The 16,900-nt window shown below is 41.4% G+C and overlaps 1 protein-coding gene across 2 annotated transcripts in view; it reads left to right on the plus strand.

Moving 5' to 3' along the window:
• Window positions 1-16,900, plus strand: part of LOC126267432 (BTB/POZ domain-containing protein Tiwaz) — a 760,252-nt gene that overhangs the window by 599,616 nt on the left and 143,736 nt on the right. The gene's annotated exons all lie outside the window — the stretch shown is intronic.

The raw sequence follows: 16,900 nt of genomic DNA on the forward strand, positions 1-16,900 counted from the left end.
CTGGTCTTACGTTCTTCTTCTTCGTTCCGGCGCTTGTAACATGGAAGCTATTCCCTGATGTTTTAAAACATGTTCTATCAACCTATCCCGTCTTCTCGCCGGTGTCTTCTATATTTCCATTTTTTGCTGATTCTACTGAGAACCTCCTCATACCTTATACGAGGGTCACTCCAAAAGAAGTGCACACTAAGTTTTAAAATCCATCTTTTATTCTACATGTTTGAAAATTTTACAGTTTGTAGATACATCCTTTAATAACAATAATTTTCATTTCTCCACATAATTTCCATCCCTCTCAACTGCCTTACGCCATCTTGGAACCAGCTCCTGTATACCCATACGGTAAAATTCTGGACCAACCTGTTGGAACCACTGTTTGGCAGCGTGCACAAGGGAGTCATCATCTTCAAACCTTGTTCCACGAAGAGAGTCTTTCATTTTCCCAAAGAGATGATAGTCTCATGGAGCCAGGTCAGGACTGTAAGAGGGGTGTTTCAGTGTTGACCATCCGAGTTTTATGATCGCTTCCAGGGTTTTTTGACTGACATGTGGCCGTGAATTGTCGTGCAGCAGGAGCAAAACATCCTGCTTTTGCGGATGTGGTCAAACACGACTCAGTCGAGCTTGAAGTTTCTTCAGTGTCGTCACAAATGCATCAGAATTTATGGTGGTTCCACTTGGCATGATGTCCACAAGCAAGAGTCCTTCGGAATCGAAAAATACCGTAGCCATAACTTTTCCAGCAGAAGGTGTGGTTTTGAATTGTTTTTTCTTGGGTGAATTTGCATGATGCCACTCCACTGATTGCCTCTTTGTCTCTTGGGAAAAATGATGGAGCCATGTTTCATAACCTGTCACAATTCTTCCAAGAAATTCATCTCCACCATTCTCGTACTGTTCCAAAAGTTCACTACATATCGTTTTTCTTGTTCCTTTGTGAGCCAATGTCAACATCCTGGGAACCCACCTGGCACAAACCTTCTCTAACGCCGATACTTTCAGTATTCTGCAAACACTTCCTTCCCCTATCCCAACGTAGCGAGACAATTCGTTCACTGTGATGCGTCTGTCAGCAGTCACCAATTCGTTATCTCTCTGCACATTGTCTGGAGTGCGTGCAGTACGAAGCCTGCTGCTGCGAGGACAATCCTCAATATTGCCGGGCCCGCTTTCATCACGTAACCTGCTTGCCCACCGACTAACTGTACTGCGATCGAAAACAGCACCTGAATACACCTTTTTCAAAATCTTGTGGATGTTTCCCACTGTCTCGTTTTAACATCACAGGAATTCTATGACAGCACGTTGCTTCTGACGAACGCCAAATGAGGCAGCCATCTTGAAAACATGCTGTGACGGCGCCACTTACGGGAACAGGTTGGACTAAGTTTGAAAACAAAAGGGACACACTGTAACACTTTCACACATGCAGAATGGAAACTGTATTTTTACAAAAATAGTATGCATTTCTTGTGGAGCGACCCTCGTATTATTGTATTTATATCATAAAATAACGATGGTAATCAAATCTCTATAGCTTTTGCTAAAGAAATATATCCAGCTACACGGCTGTTACATCTCGCACATTACTATGTTAACAGTTCTCTTTATCAAATATTTCTTTATTTCGCAAAATGGGTTGAGGCGTGTTCAGTTCAAAGTTGCAGTAAAAGCATACTGGTTCTAATGATTAAAGAATGGCTGTAACGTGTATACCAAAGTCTGTACGGTCACAGTCTACAGCTGCGCTCTTTTGTGGACTACTTCTTTTAGCCCCGTCAGTATTTGAGACCAGACCAGAAAACATCTGTCTTCCCTTCTGACACTTTCTGAGATCATCCTTGCTCCGACCATAACGAACGATGAAGCTTTTTGGATACGAAAATTAATCTAATTCGTCTGGCTCTGCCTGTTTTCCGAATATAAGTGTTCCCAAGTCGCTACTTTCCCTTTTACTACTATTTATAATGTCTGCCTCCAGCATGTTCAACCATTTTGCATCGACTTTTGCAAGACTGTTTCCTGCAGATTTCTTCGCAGCTCCTTCATATTTTGTACTGCCTTTTACCCATTTTCCATTACATCGTTGTCTGTATTTATCATCTCTTGGAATGCCGTGTACAGGGCATAAACGATAACTGTTTACAACGTACCCCAGTACTATAGAAAAAGTCTTGATGAACAGTGTGATCTGTCTGAGAAATAACCGGAAATCGTCCTAAAAGAGCCACCTAAACTACAGCGCATTCACGGCGACCGATGTTTTGAATACCGTCTCGCTCTCTTAGTCTTTAGTCGATGAGCTTCTTGATTTTCTTTTTTACATTAGTATTTAAAGTTTCCAATGACAGTAACGGAAGGAAAAAGACTTTCGTAAAGGTTATGTAAAATCTAATTGCGTAAACTTAACAAGTTAAAAGCACAAAATTCTGTAGTAAGAAGGCCGGAAAAATAAAACGATTTGTTAGTTATACACTGTTAAAATTTACAAAATTTGAATGTAAATTTTACAGAAACGTCAATATTGTTGTTTGTAAGTGTAAGAACAAGACGTGTCTAATATTCAATACCAATTTTATCTAAAAAATTAATGAGCTCTAAATAGTTAAGGCCAACAAAGTGGCCGGGTAAGAGGGTGAGAGGACACTCAAAATATCGATTGATGCGTTGCGCTGTCGGTAATGTGGTCTTTGTACGCCAAGTTGAGGCTGTTTCCCGGCTCGACAGACCACAAGTGTCCTCTACCAAATTGTTCGCCTCGGTTTCCCCTACACTACTGAAAAAATTTGGTAAAATGTTAGACTTTAGCAGCTGTAGACCGTCTTCGGTACACTTACCACACATTCTTAAAGTTACCTTTGTCATAGAATTATTTACTTGCTGTAACTTAACAAAGAAACAGATAAGGATGTGGTCGAATGCTTTCTGACTTGTACAGGGTGACTGAAAAAACAGTACAGACATCAGCTGATTATAACAGACAAACTGGGAAAGACAGAAGCGCATTGCGCACCTCACTGGATAGAGGAAGGTTCCAAGTTTTGTGTTCGCATGGGCACTACACCATACGTTTAGCTTGAGCACCATGCGTTACTTGAGAAACATCGATATGGTGATAAATTTCATTCCACACACGGTGGTTTGATTTCTCAGATGCTGAAAAGTAACTAGTATGTGGGACAAAGGTTGTCTTTTATGTGCCCCTACAGGAAAAAGTCGCAAGGTGTGAGATCTGGTGTTCCGGGAGACCAAAAACAATGAACAAGATTTTACTGCCCTTCCCTTCGGCCAAGTTACAACAAACAAAATGATTTCTGTCGTGGTGCAGTCGCCACGTTGCTACAAACGAACAACAGCGGATCTGTGTCAAAACTTTGAACATTCCAGTATCCAGTGATAATTGCTATGTGTTTCTATTTTTTTATAGGTTGTCTGTAGTAAACAGCTGAAATCTGTTGTTTCTCTTTGGATCGCACCCTATTAGATGAATTTCCCATCGCTCCCTTTGCATTCGGAAAATTTTCCTCGCTCTCAGGCTCTTTTGTCGACAGTGGAACCTCAGATCTCTTCCTATGACGCAATCTCAAAGCTCCAATACACAGCATACATGTTTATTACAGAAAGACGAATCTGGCTGAAACTTAAACTAAGTTTATAGGGCAAAAACTTGGGTAACCCTGAAGAGATTCAGAAGTCACTGACCCCTGAACTGGGCAGTTCCTCACAGAATACCTTTATAAAGTCATAATAAGTGGCGAACACGTGATAACTGGTTTACTACTTCCAGTGGACCATCTTTCGACTTTATGAACGGCAATAACGCAAGAGCTGTCGCTTGTTTTAAAATCCCTTTGCAGTCCTCTCTGGTCGTGTACAGCCATGTGCGGCGCTGCCGGAGGAACTGTTAGCCTTTGAAACTAGACCTCCCTCCCTCTAGTTGCGGCGTTTATCACAGCCGCTCTTAATTACAGGAGTCTCTGGCTGAGCGACGTGTCGCGTGTTGAGAACGCGTCTTGTGTGTCTGTAAAAGCAAGAAACGCGGCGCTTTCTGCCTTGCGTTACACAGGCCGACTAATTACGGCCGCCGCCTGTGCGTTTGAAGACCGTCGTAACATATATTTTACGAAGTTAATTACTGACTTGGAGACGGTCGTCCCCATGAAATAAAATGTGTTTGTCGCCAGTATGGGACCTGCGACATAAAGTATTACCAAATCTTGTAACACTTTGCGAAGTGTATTGTTTTAAGAGCTCTAACGTATGAGAGGTTCTTTCTCTTTTTCTCTGAATATAACAGAAAATACTTTCACTATTGTGGAAATGCCAGCCAGGCAATAAACTACACTGTAAAGAAAAAGCCTCATCATATAATGCGGTACGTAACGGATATGGCGCAAACCATGTGCTATAGAGCAGCTTTTCTAATAGATCTATCTCAATACTATCGACGAATCGGCGCCTATTTGTTCAAAACAGCTGAAATCGATTTCCTATATTAATAACCGTCGGGTATTTACAAGAACCAAAATTGTAAATTGAGCCCAGGCGTAATAGCACATCTACTTCGATGTGGATTGAAACAAAACACAAAATAAGTCAATTCTTCAAATAAAACAATAATACTTCCGGCTGCTGAAGGCCGGTTAGATTGTCACTGCGTTCAAGTTCCTTAAACGTACACTTCATCAAAATCAGAATACCGTAGAATGCTCACTGTTAATGCACAAAATTAATGACCGAAGTTGAAGGACCACAGAGAGCAAATTTATCCAAATTCAGAGTGTAACAGTTCAAATGTTAAACAGGAATAAATTTAGAAATCCACAAGTCTGCCACAACAGTGGAGTCTCCACCTTCTGTGGCCACACTCTAAGTCCACAGCGGGTCGAGGGGTAGTCCAAGTTAACTAATAACTGGACAGGACAGCTGTAAATGTTGAGGTAAAGGTCATGGAGACACAACAGTCAGTTCTTCCTATAATTATTGGCCAGGTTTTGGAGAGGCTGATCTTGAGGAGCCATTGGTTACACCAGGACGTAAACTGAATGAAGTGGGTTTCGAAGGCTAGCTGGGATTTCTAGAATAGTGGTGTAGTCAACATACTGAAGGAGGTGTACTGGTGGAGATTATTTGGGCACATCATCAGTGTAGAGGAGGTAGAGGAGAGGGGGGAGGTCAGAGCCTTGGGATACCCCCGCAGTGGGATGGAAGGGATGGGAATTGGTTTTTTTAACAGTGACAAAGAATGGGCGCTTGGACAGGAAGGACGAGGTAAGACAGACATAGTTAACTGGAAGTGCATATGTCTCGTGTTTGAAAAGGAGACCAGAACGCAATACATGGTAATAAGTTTTCTCTACTATGAGGGAGACTAAAATAGCAGATTTTCGGGACCCGATCTGGTGGGATAGGAGATGCGTGAGATACATGAGGTGATCATTAGACGAGAAATACGGACAGAAGCCACACTTGTTGACGCAGACGAGGCGACGTTGTTTCGAGTGTTGAGAATGTTTCGGGAGAGGATGGATTGAAGACTTTGCTTAGCACTGAGGTGAGCCTGCTCCGGCCCCGACACTGGATACAACCCGCTCTATTTTCGACCAAGTGTCTTGAAGAAGAGTATAGGTCGCTGCAGCCTCTGTCGGTGCTTGGGTCTCCTGGTGTACAGCTTCGTCTATCTTCCGGAAGATTGTCCACTGTGTATTAAGCATTTTCAAGGCACTGGTGTGATGTTGGTTGCTGACACTCAGGAATAGTTGCAGTAGAGCAAGAGATATATTTATAGCCCAGAGTTCATGCTATTTTGTGTTTTGCATGTGAGCACATGAGCATAACTGGAGGAGAAATGTGTCATGAAATTAATCACCAATGCGATGGTTATCTACATGGCTTGTACAGGACACAGTTCTAATGGATATTGTATGCATCCATCCTCAAAACCAGTCCAAACAATAATTTCCAATGGTACTAGAACTTAAAGTTGGACGAAAACCACAGTACAATTCGAGCTTTCCAGGAGAAATGGAAAAAACCTGTATCTAATCTAAGATAATCTCGAAATTTTTGAGAGTTAAACTGCCACTTATCATCTCAGCTGGCAAACTTTAAGATTTACGCTGAGTAGCTTCACAAACAAGCGATGTTCATTATCTTACGAAGATTTAATATGTACCACAGCCAAGCAAGTAGAAAAAAAATGCATCCGCAAAGAAGTGTAGCCTCTTGGATGTAGTTCAGTATGATAGTATTCAAACTAACCTCGGCTTGATGGATTCTTAGCACTACATTTGAGGAAAACGTCTGCAGTTATTCTTCAATGTTCATCTACCGGCTGTAGAAGCGACAGGGACCACTGAAGCCTCATTCCGTGCCTCCCCTCTGCAGAACTCGTCATGGCGGTCACAATCTTGCCATTGATGGACTGCTTGCAGTCTTTTTGAATTCAGCTTCTTACAGATAACGTTACGAACAGTTCCTGTACACAAGGTGAAGCCAGCCATGAGAGAGAGACGTCGTGGATGTCAGAGGAGAGGTGTGATTCTCCATCAAGACAACGCACGTCCACATATTGGTCACCTAACCTGTGAAACCATCGACAAAATAGGCTGCGAAATACTGGCTCACCCCCCTTACGGTCCTGATTTAGCGCCTAATGGTTACCATTTGTTTGGTGCACTGAAGGAGACATTAAGTGGGAAGAGGTTCCAGGACAACGAGGAAGTGAAAAAGTTTGTGGGAAATTTGTTCAAACATGAAAGTAAAGAATTCTTTGCAGCCGGAATAAAAAAAAAAAGTTGTAGCCCGTTGGAGCAAGTGCACAAATGTTCAAAATTAGAAAAAGTATTGTTTTGTAAAAGTAAATGCTTTTTTCTCCAGACCAATTTGTCTCTTTAATTATTGAACGACCTTCGTAAAATCGAAGTCTACATAACGTTAAAACTAACTTTTTCAGTCCCGATGAAAAAAAAAAAAAAGATATGTACACTGTATAGCAGGGGCAGCCAAAAATTCGTGTCATAAACTGTGCCCTGGTTCTCCTGTCCCATAGCGCTCAGCCTAGCTGCCCACTTCCTCCACCGCCATGCCATGCTGTCTGGAAGGGAGGAGGTGGAAGCGGGATAAAGTGTGAAAGCGCTCTGGATACAACTTTTTTTCACATTTCATATTTCTTGACAACATAAGACTAGAACGAAACAAATTTTCTGTATTATTTAATAATTTTGGGTGCACTGTAGACATAATATAATTTTTATATGATACAGTCTGTCAGTATACGGACAGACACAACAGTTACACAGATTTCCGCACGTAATCGTGACTTACTTTGTTTCATAATCAAAATAGGATCTTTCACACACTTTCAGAACCACACTATGGAGACGTGGAAACTCTTCACGAGGAAAGCAATGTATATGTCCGTAAAATGGGAATTACGTTACACATCACTTAGTTCCGTCTGCGCACGCACAGGGGTGCAGATGTAAGATTGGCAGTGTCCCCAAAACGCTTAGAAAACTATCCTTGTAATTCTTTTAAGCTTACAAAGAATCCTTCGAACCTCGCAATTTCCTCGACCCCAGTGAGCGTAGGGAAATGGAATGTGTTTTTTGGATTCTTTTGTTCTTCTGCAACGCGATTTTCTTATAAGAGTCTCACCTTGCAGTGTCTTGTGGGCAGCGTCCAGTCAAGTCCACTGAAAATGCAAGGTCAGCAATCGATTCTGGAAGTTCTGATTTTCGTTCCTGATCTCCTTTTCCCTACATAAATTCAAAAATAGCGGGTTTTAAATAGGGAAATCGTTCCAGGCATACCTCTTGACTTAACCAACGAACTTTGCAGTAATATATAAGTTTCCACACTCTTCGTTCAGTTCCATCGAAAACTGTTGCAGTTGACAGTGGAATAAGGCGTGTGGGTTCAGAAATTATACTATTCGTACCAACAATTTTTTCACGTGCTCCATCCTGTAAATTTAGCAAAAGCTGCTTTTTTATATACAGAACAATGAATCCTGTCTGTCCATTGCTGGAATATTTTGCTTTTTCGTTGTCAACTAAATCTCTAAATTCTTTCTGCATGATGTTGTAATGCTCCTCCGTAACACATCTGAGGTACCCATTGATTATGGTACAGTGTAATAGATGTCGAAAATTCTCGTCTTTCTCTTCTGTGACCCCCATTAATTTTTAAAGGCATGTGGCTTTTTATGTGCAGAGAGCTACTGGACCTGCGAACGTCCTTCGTACACCGAACAAATAGCGAAGGGTAAACAGCGATGCACTACGATTGTTTGAACTAATGAGAGTTGTGTAGACCGAGGAATGCCACACCGCAGTACTAAATGAAATGTTGCACTGTACCGCGTACTTACGAGAAGGGCCGATTAAAGCCGAGAGAGGCCGAGCATCGGCAGCACGTGGCCCTCGCATCCGTCTTACGTGTGCTTTGGCACACCGTGGCCGGCCCTACTGCAGGGCAATTAAAGGTGCTGAAAACAAAGCTGTGATGTTGAAAGTTACGGCGAATAAGTACAAAGACAAAGACAGAGAGGGAGAGAGAGAGAGAGAGACAGAGAGAGAGATGACAATGTTTGGATCTACATGTGACTGCATAGTCCGCAAGCCAGTGTGCAGTGCACATCGTACTAAGAGTACCGGTTTTCTTACCTATTCCATTCCTGTACTGAGAAAAAAATGACTTGCCCGTATGCTTTTGTACGCACCCTAATCTCCGTTGTCTTGTTGTCATAATCACGACGCGAGATAAACGATGGTGGCAGCATAAGAGCCCGCAGTATTCTTCGAATACTGTTGCCCTAAATTTATCCGACAAGGTGTCTCGAGAACTACATCGCCTTCTTACCTAGGATTTTATTTTAGGTTCCCTGACCATACATGTTACATCTTCATGTGGGTTGTACAAACCTACTAACAATTCTAGAAGCCTGTGTGAGAATTCATTTGCTGTTATCTCGCCTTAAGGACTCCAAACACTGGAACAATACTCTAGAACTGATCTCACTGTCACCTTGTACGTGATTTACTTCACAGATGCATTGTATTTTTCCCCACAACCTTCCCACCAAATTTAAATCTTCCATTCGTCTTTCATAAGGCAACGGCCTTGCCGCAGTGGATACACCGGTTCCCGTGAGATCACAGAAGTTAAGCGCTGTCGCGCGTGGTCGGCACTTGGATGGGTGACCATCCAGGCCGCTATGCGCTGTTGCCACTTTTTGGGGTGCACTCAGCCTCTAGATGCCAACTGAGGAGCTACTCGACGGAATAGTAGCGGCTTAGGTCAAGAATACCATCAAAACAACCGCGAGAGCGGTGTGTTGACCCCACGCGACTCCTCTCCACATCCTCCAATGAGGATGACACGGCGGTCGGATGGTCCCGATGGGCCACTTGTGGCCTGTAGACGGAGTGGTTTCTTTTTTTATTCGTCTTTCTTAATAATGATCTTCCCATTTCTTTTCGCTTCTTAGTATTACCCCATAATACTTATGCGATGTGACGTGCGCAAGATGTTCATCGTGAAACTTGTAATCAGATACTGCCTGGTTCTTTCTCATTTATAATTTTAAAGAGATGTCATTCATTAAGCCAAGTGGAATTTTTAGCCAAGTCATCCTGCATTTTCTCACGGTCGTCCAGTACTTTCTTGTACACAACAGCATCTTCAGCGAACAATCTTGCAATGCTGCTGATCTTGTCTGATAAATCCTTATTGAAAACTTTAGAGGTCCTATTACAGTTAGTTTCTGTGAAACGATCGTAAGTAAAGCCTGTGTGTTTTCCCGCTCGGTCTGCTTTAGCGCACTCGTTACAACCACCTATTATGCGACGTTGTACCGCTGCGATAGCGCTGGTCAATGGTGCCTACAACCAGTCCGGCCCACGGAGACACAGCTTACCGCCGCCCTCTCCGGCGACCGCCTCCGCTAATGGAACCACTTTTCCCGGCCGTCGCCGTGACGAGGCGAGTGCGCCATTACCTCGAAAGGAAGTGGCTCACTTCGCACCCTAATAGCGCCACACAGCGGCCTGTCGCCGGCTTGCAGTGTAGCAATTTAATAATGTCTTTTACAGAAAGGGCTGCCAACGGCGTAGCCGTACAATGTGATAAGTAGGTCGGCGAGGGACACGTGTCTGTCCTTGCCTTAAATTAAACGCTTGTTCCTGGTATTCCGACCACAATATGCGTTTCTTGATACAAAAATTCACCAACAGCCGTTTGTGTTGTAGAAATTTATTTTATGAACTTCTTGTATGCGACCAGTTTCGGCATTACATTGATGCCATCTTCAGGCCCCACACGCCATAGACACAGACTGTGTCGCCTGGCCACCAAGAGCTGTTGCATAGCGGTTTGATTCACAGATAACCTTATACGGCTCCTTCCGTGTATAGCGATTTTACGACTATGGCGTGTGGGGCCTGAAGATGGCATCAATGTAATGCCGAAACTGGTTGCATATAAGAAGTTCATAAAATAAATCTGTACAACACATACGGCCGTTGCTAAATTATTGTATCAAGAAATACATGTGAGCCTTTGCCCCACAGTCCATAATGGATCAACAAAGACAATGTGCCTTTTCCTTCTAGACTACTGTCAAAAATGCTATTTATTTTGTCATCAAACTGGGCCAGCATTAAATACCACTGAGCAGAATTTAGGCTGTTCACAGATATATTTCGAGTGCAAGTAGCCGAATGGTTCAAGGCGCTTCAGTCTGGAACCGCGCGACTCCTACAGTCGCAGGTTCGAATCCTGTCTCGGACATGGATGTGTGTGATGTCCTTAGGTCAGTTAGGTTTAAGTAGTTCTAAGTTCTAGGGGACTGATGACCTCAGATGTTAAGTACCGTAGTGCTCAGATCCATTTTTTGAATGTGACTGCAAGATATGGAAAATGGTATAAAAGTGATTACACACTTGTGCAAGGAAACGTAATACACTGAAGCGACGAAGAAACTGGTATAAGAATGCGTATTAAAATACAGATTTATGTAAACAGTCAGAATATGGAGCTAAGGTCGGCAACACCTATATAAAACAACAAGAGTCTGGCACAGTTGTCAGATCGGTTACTGCTGCTACAACGCCAGGTTATCAAGATTAAAGTGAGTTTGAATGTGGTATTATAGTCGGCGCACTAATGATGGGACACAGCATGTCTGAGGTAGCGATGAATCGGGGATTTTCCGTACAATCATTTCACGAGTGTGCCGTGAACATCAGGAATCCGGTAAAACAACAGATCTTCAACATCGCTGCTGCTTGAAAAAGGTCCTGCAAGAACGGGACCAACGACGACTGAAGAGAATCGTTCAACGTGACAAAAGTGCAACCTTTCCGCAAATTGCTGCAGATTTCATCGCTGGGCCATCAATAAGTGACAGCGTGCGAAACATTCAACTAAACATCATCGATATGAGCTTTCGGAGCCGACTGCCCACTTGTGTACCAGTGATGACTGCACCACACAAAGCCCGTCCACACTGAGATTGAACTGTCGATGACTAGAAGCATATTGCCTGACCGGACGAGTCTCCTTTCAAAATGTATCGGGTGGGTGGACGTATACGTGTATGGAGACAACCCCATAAATCCATGGACCCTGGATGTCAGCAGGAGACTGTTCAAGTTGCTGGAGGTCCTGTAGTGGTGTGGGGCGTGTGCAGTTGGAGTGACAAGGAACCCCAAACAGATGAAAGTACGTCTGTGACAGGTGACACGTACCTAACCTGCCTGATCACCTGCATCCATTCATGTCCATTCTGTATCCCGGCGGACTCGGGCAATTCCAGCAGGACAATGCGACATCCCACACGTCCAGAATTGCTACAGAGTATCTCCAGGAACACTCTTCTGAGTTCAAACACTTCCTCTGGCCACCAGATTTCCCCTCTAGCACTACTTCAGACGTTAGAAGAGTCCATGCCACTTCGTGTTGCGGCACTTCTGCGTACTCGCGGGTGCCCGATACGATGTCAGGCAGGTGTATCAGTTTCTTTGGCTCTTCAGTGTATTAATGTCACATGAAAAATACAAAGAAAAACTTCTTTTATTGTTGTTCGGAGCCATATAAAACTTTGTAAATGACGTAATTTTGACTGTAAAGTTATTAATTGTGATTGCGTCCGTGTGGCCATCGTCAAGTGGAAGTAGTGCAAAATGCAAAATAACAGAGCGTATACCTGGAGTGACATCATGCCATGCAATGGCAAAACGTACGACTCTTTTTAAAATTCGGATTGAATGCAAATATTTACCTGGCCTGAAGAAAATGTCCTATTCTATATAACGTTCGGACTCTTTAAATGATACAATAACGCTAACTTCAATTTGTTAAAGGAACAGAAGAAGATTAGGGTAGGATTAGCTTACTGTGTACAACATAATAGTAATGGGCACCAACGAATACTTGGCTTAATTGTAAAAACGTACTAAGGTGTGATAAGCTCTTGCTGGCATCATTAACGTGTAAAAAACCCACCTTACAGCCAAATTAAGTGCAGTGAACATGCTTCATTGACTCCGCTAACCTAGCTTTTTTATTTAAAGCCACACAGCAGTAACGTCGTACATAAAGTGATTACCCAGCAGCTGTCTTTGCATCACCAGCTGCTCACTTACCTCCTGGCATGAAAACATGCAAAGAAACAGCCGAAAGGTACTGCTGAGTGCAGTTTGGTTCAAATGGCCCTGAGCACTATGGGACTTAAATCTGAGGTCATCAGTCCACTAGGACTAGATTAGAGTAGATTAGATTAGATTAATACTTGTTCCATAGATCATGAATACGACACTTCGTAATGATGTGGAACGTGTCAGGTTAATAAAAGATGTCTGTACAAGAAATTACATTACACAAAATATTGCATGACACTAATGATTAATTTTTTTTTTTACTTAGTTTATATCTAAAAATTCAGCCAATGAGTAGAAGGAGTTGTCATCTAGAAATTCTTTTAATTTATTTTTAAATGTTAGTTGGCTATCTGTCAGGCTTTTGATGCTGTTTGGTAGGTGCCCAAAGACTTTTGTGGCAGCATAATTTACCCCTTTCTGTGCCAAAGTCAGATTTAACCCTGCATAGTGAAGATCATCCTTTCTCCTGGTGTTATAGGTATGCACACTGCTATTACTTTTGAATTGGGTTGGATTATTATCAACAAATTTCATAAGGGAATATATATACTGTGAGGTTACTGTGAGGATCCCTAGATCCTTAAATAGATGTCTGCAGGATGACTGTGGGTGGGCTCCAGCAATTATTCTGATTACACGTTTTTGTGCAATGAATACTTTTCTACTCAACGATGAATTACCCCAGAATATGATGCCATACGAAAGCAGTGAATGAAAGTAGGCATAGTAAGCTAATTTACTGAGATTCTTATCACCAAAATTTGCAATAACCCTAATAGCATATGTAGCTGAACTCAGACGTTTCAGCAGACCATCAATGTGTTGCTTCCAGTTTAACCTCTCATCAATGGACACACCTAAAAATTTCGAAAATTCTACCTTAGCTACAGACTTCTGTTCAAATTCTATATTTATTACTGGAGTTGTGCCATTTACTGTACGGAACTGTATATACTGTGTTTTATCAAAATTTAAAGAGAGTCCGTTTGCTGAGAACCACTTAATAATTTTGTGAAAAACATCATTTACAATTACATCACTTAGTTCTTGGTTTTTGGATGTTATTACTATAATTGTACCATCAGCAAAAAGAACTAACTTTGCATCTTCATCAATGTGGAATGGTAAGTCATTAATGTATATCAAGAACAGTAAAGGACCTAAGACCGAACCCTGTGGCACCCCGTGCTTGATAGCACCCCAGTTTGAGGAATCAGCTGTTGTTTTAACATTACACGAACCACTTATTTCAACTTTCTGCATTCTTCCAGTTAAGTATGAATTAAACCATTTGTGCACTGCCCCACTCAAACCATAATGATTTACCTTATCTAAAAGAATTCCATGATTTACACAATCAAAGGCCTTTGAGAGATCACAAAAAATACCAATGGGTGATGTCCGGTTATTCAGAGCATTTAATATTTGATCAGTGAAAGCATATATAGCATTTTCTGTTGAAAAGCCTTTCTGAAAACCAAACTGACATTTTGTTAGTACTTTATTTTTACAAATATGGGAGGCTACTCTTGAATATATTACTTTCTCAAAAATTTTTGATAGAGCTGTCAGAAGAGAGATTGGGCGGTAGTTGTTGACATCCGACGTATCCCCCTTTTTATGCAATGGTTTTACAATGGCATATTTCAGTCTATCAGGGAAAACACCCTGCTCCAAAGAGCTATTACATACGTGGCTGAGAATCCTACTTATCTGTGGGGAACAAGCTTTAAGTACTTTGCTGGAAATGCCATCAATTCCGTAAGAGCTTTTACTTTTCACTGAGTTTATTATTTTACTGATTTCAGAGGGAGAGGTTGGTGGAATTACAGTTGTTTCAAACTGCGCAGGTATGGCCTCTTCTATTAATAGCCTTGCCTCTTCTAGTGAAGATCTAGATCCTATTTTCTCCACAACATTTAAAAAAATGATTATTCAAAATATTTTCAATTTCTGATTGTTTGTTAGTGCACTTGTCATTCAGTTTTATTGCACTAAAGTCTTCCTGTACTCTTGGTTGCCCTGTTTCCCTTTCAATAATATTCCAAATTGCTTTAATTTTATTATCAGAGTTACTGATCTCAGACATGATACACATGCTTCTGGACTTTTTAATAACTTTTCTTAGTACAGCACAATAGTTTTTATAATATTGAACAATTTCGGGGTCAATACTCCCCCTTGCTGTTAGATACAGTTCTCTTTGACGGTTGCAAGATATTCTTATTCCTTTAGTTAGCCAAGGTTTTTTATATGTTTTCTTGGAATTATGTTTAACTATTTTCTTGGGAAAACAATTTTCAAATACCCTTAAAAATGTATTGTGAAATAAGTTATATTTCAAGATTACATCGGGTTCCTTATACACTTTATCCCAGTCTAGCTGCTGTAGGCTTTCCCTAAAGTTTGCAATATTTATATTGTTAATTGAACGCACTGCTTTGAAAGTCTGATTTATTATACTGCATGGAGCTATGTCATGTACTGTAACAAGCTATGCACTATGATCTGAAAGACCATTCTCAACAGGATAAGCATTTATGTCCTTAAACTTATCTTGGTCTATAAAAAAGTTATCTATCAATGTACTGCTGTTCTTTGTTATCCGAGTAGGAAAATCAATGACGAAGCTCAAATTGAAAGAACTGAGTAATACTAAAAGGTCATTCTTCCTATTACACTCTTTCAGGGAATCAACATTGAAATCCCCACAAATGATAATTTGCTTCCCCCTGTCTGACAGATAGCACAACAAAGCATCCAAGTTTTCTAGAAATAGCTGGAAATTCCCTGAGTGGGACCTATACACTGTTACAATTATGAAAGTGCCATCATTTAGTTTAAGTTCAGTGGCACATGCTTCCATATGTTGCTCTACACAAAATTTTTTAGTTTCTAAATTTTTTGCACTGTGGAAGCTTTTGACATATATGGCAACTCCTCCTCTCATCATATTATCTCTACTTACATATGCAGCTAATTTGTAACCATTGATGCTAACCTTTTGCATATCAGTGACAATGTGATGCTCAGACAGGCATAGTATATCTATTACATTCTTGGTTTCTATATCTTCTAAACAAAGCAGAAGCTCATCAATTTTATTCTTCAATCCCCCAATATTTTGATGAAATATACTAACAGTATTTTTCACTTTACTTTTGTGAGTATCTTGAACTTTTTTAACATCTTTAGTACTTTTATTCTTCAATCCCCCAATATTTTGATGAAATATACTAACATTATTTTTCACTTTACTTTTGTGAGTATCTTGAACTTTTTTAACATCTTTAGTACTTGCCTGGCTGAGTTTCCCACTGGACACTGATCTTACACTAAGAAAGAGTTTCCACCATGAGATGTAGTTCCTCCCCCCTTTAAATTTCCTGCTGTCAGCCCAGCCAGTTTACCCTTCCCTTTCCTGTTAAGGTGTAGGCCATGTCTAGTATAGTCCCACCTACAGAGTGAATCAACAGGAACCACACCAATGTGTGACCCTGCACCAGATCCAAGTAGCCGTTCCAACTCCAAATTAATTCTTCCGGCCGGAAGAGGTCAAATGAGGTCGATCGTGACGCTCCAGAACCGACACAAACCCAACACTTAGAACTACTTACACCTAACTAACCTAAGGACATCACACACACACATGCCCGAGACACGATTCGAACCTGCGACCGTAGTGGTCGCGCGGTTCCAGACTGAAGCGCCCAGAACCGTTCGGTCACACCGGCCGGCTGAGTGCAGTTTCAAGAGACGTATATACTGATTGTAATACTGGCTCAGGAAAATTTGCATCTGTGCTGAAGGCAGAAACTGTGCAGTATTACGTGAAATAGTAAGATGCGGCTTACAAAGTGCGTTCTCTTAAAGCTGTGACGAGGGATCAGGAATAAACCTCAGAATCTTTGATCAAGAAAATGTGATTGCATATAGGTCACAATGACGCCCACAACATTTGTGTGTGGAACACGTGGTACAATAAATCACCACAAATTAATGATTAGAACAAAAATAATTCTATAGGCATCAGAAAGTTCTAAAAAAGGCTGACTAAACTCTTTGGAGGGACACCAGGTATATGCATGCCGTTGTTCCACACAGCTGAAACTGTAATAGTAGGTTGTACAAAATAATAATTTTACAGTTAAAAGGCGACCATGAAGTAAGTTATAAACTCTGTGTAACAACACAGTACGTCGTGTGATGTGTATATTGGTGGAAGTGGCCCTGAC

The sequence above is a fragment of the Schistocerca gregaria genome, chromosome 1 (assembly GCF_023897955.1).
Source record: "Schistocerca gregaria isolate iqSchGreg1 chromosome 1, iqSchGreg1.2, whole genome shotgun sequence".
NCBI classification, from domain to species: Eukaryota; Metazoa; Arthropoda; class Insecta; order Orthoptera; family Acrididae; genus Schistocerca; species Schistocerca gregaria.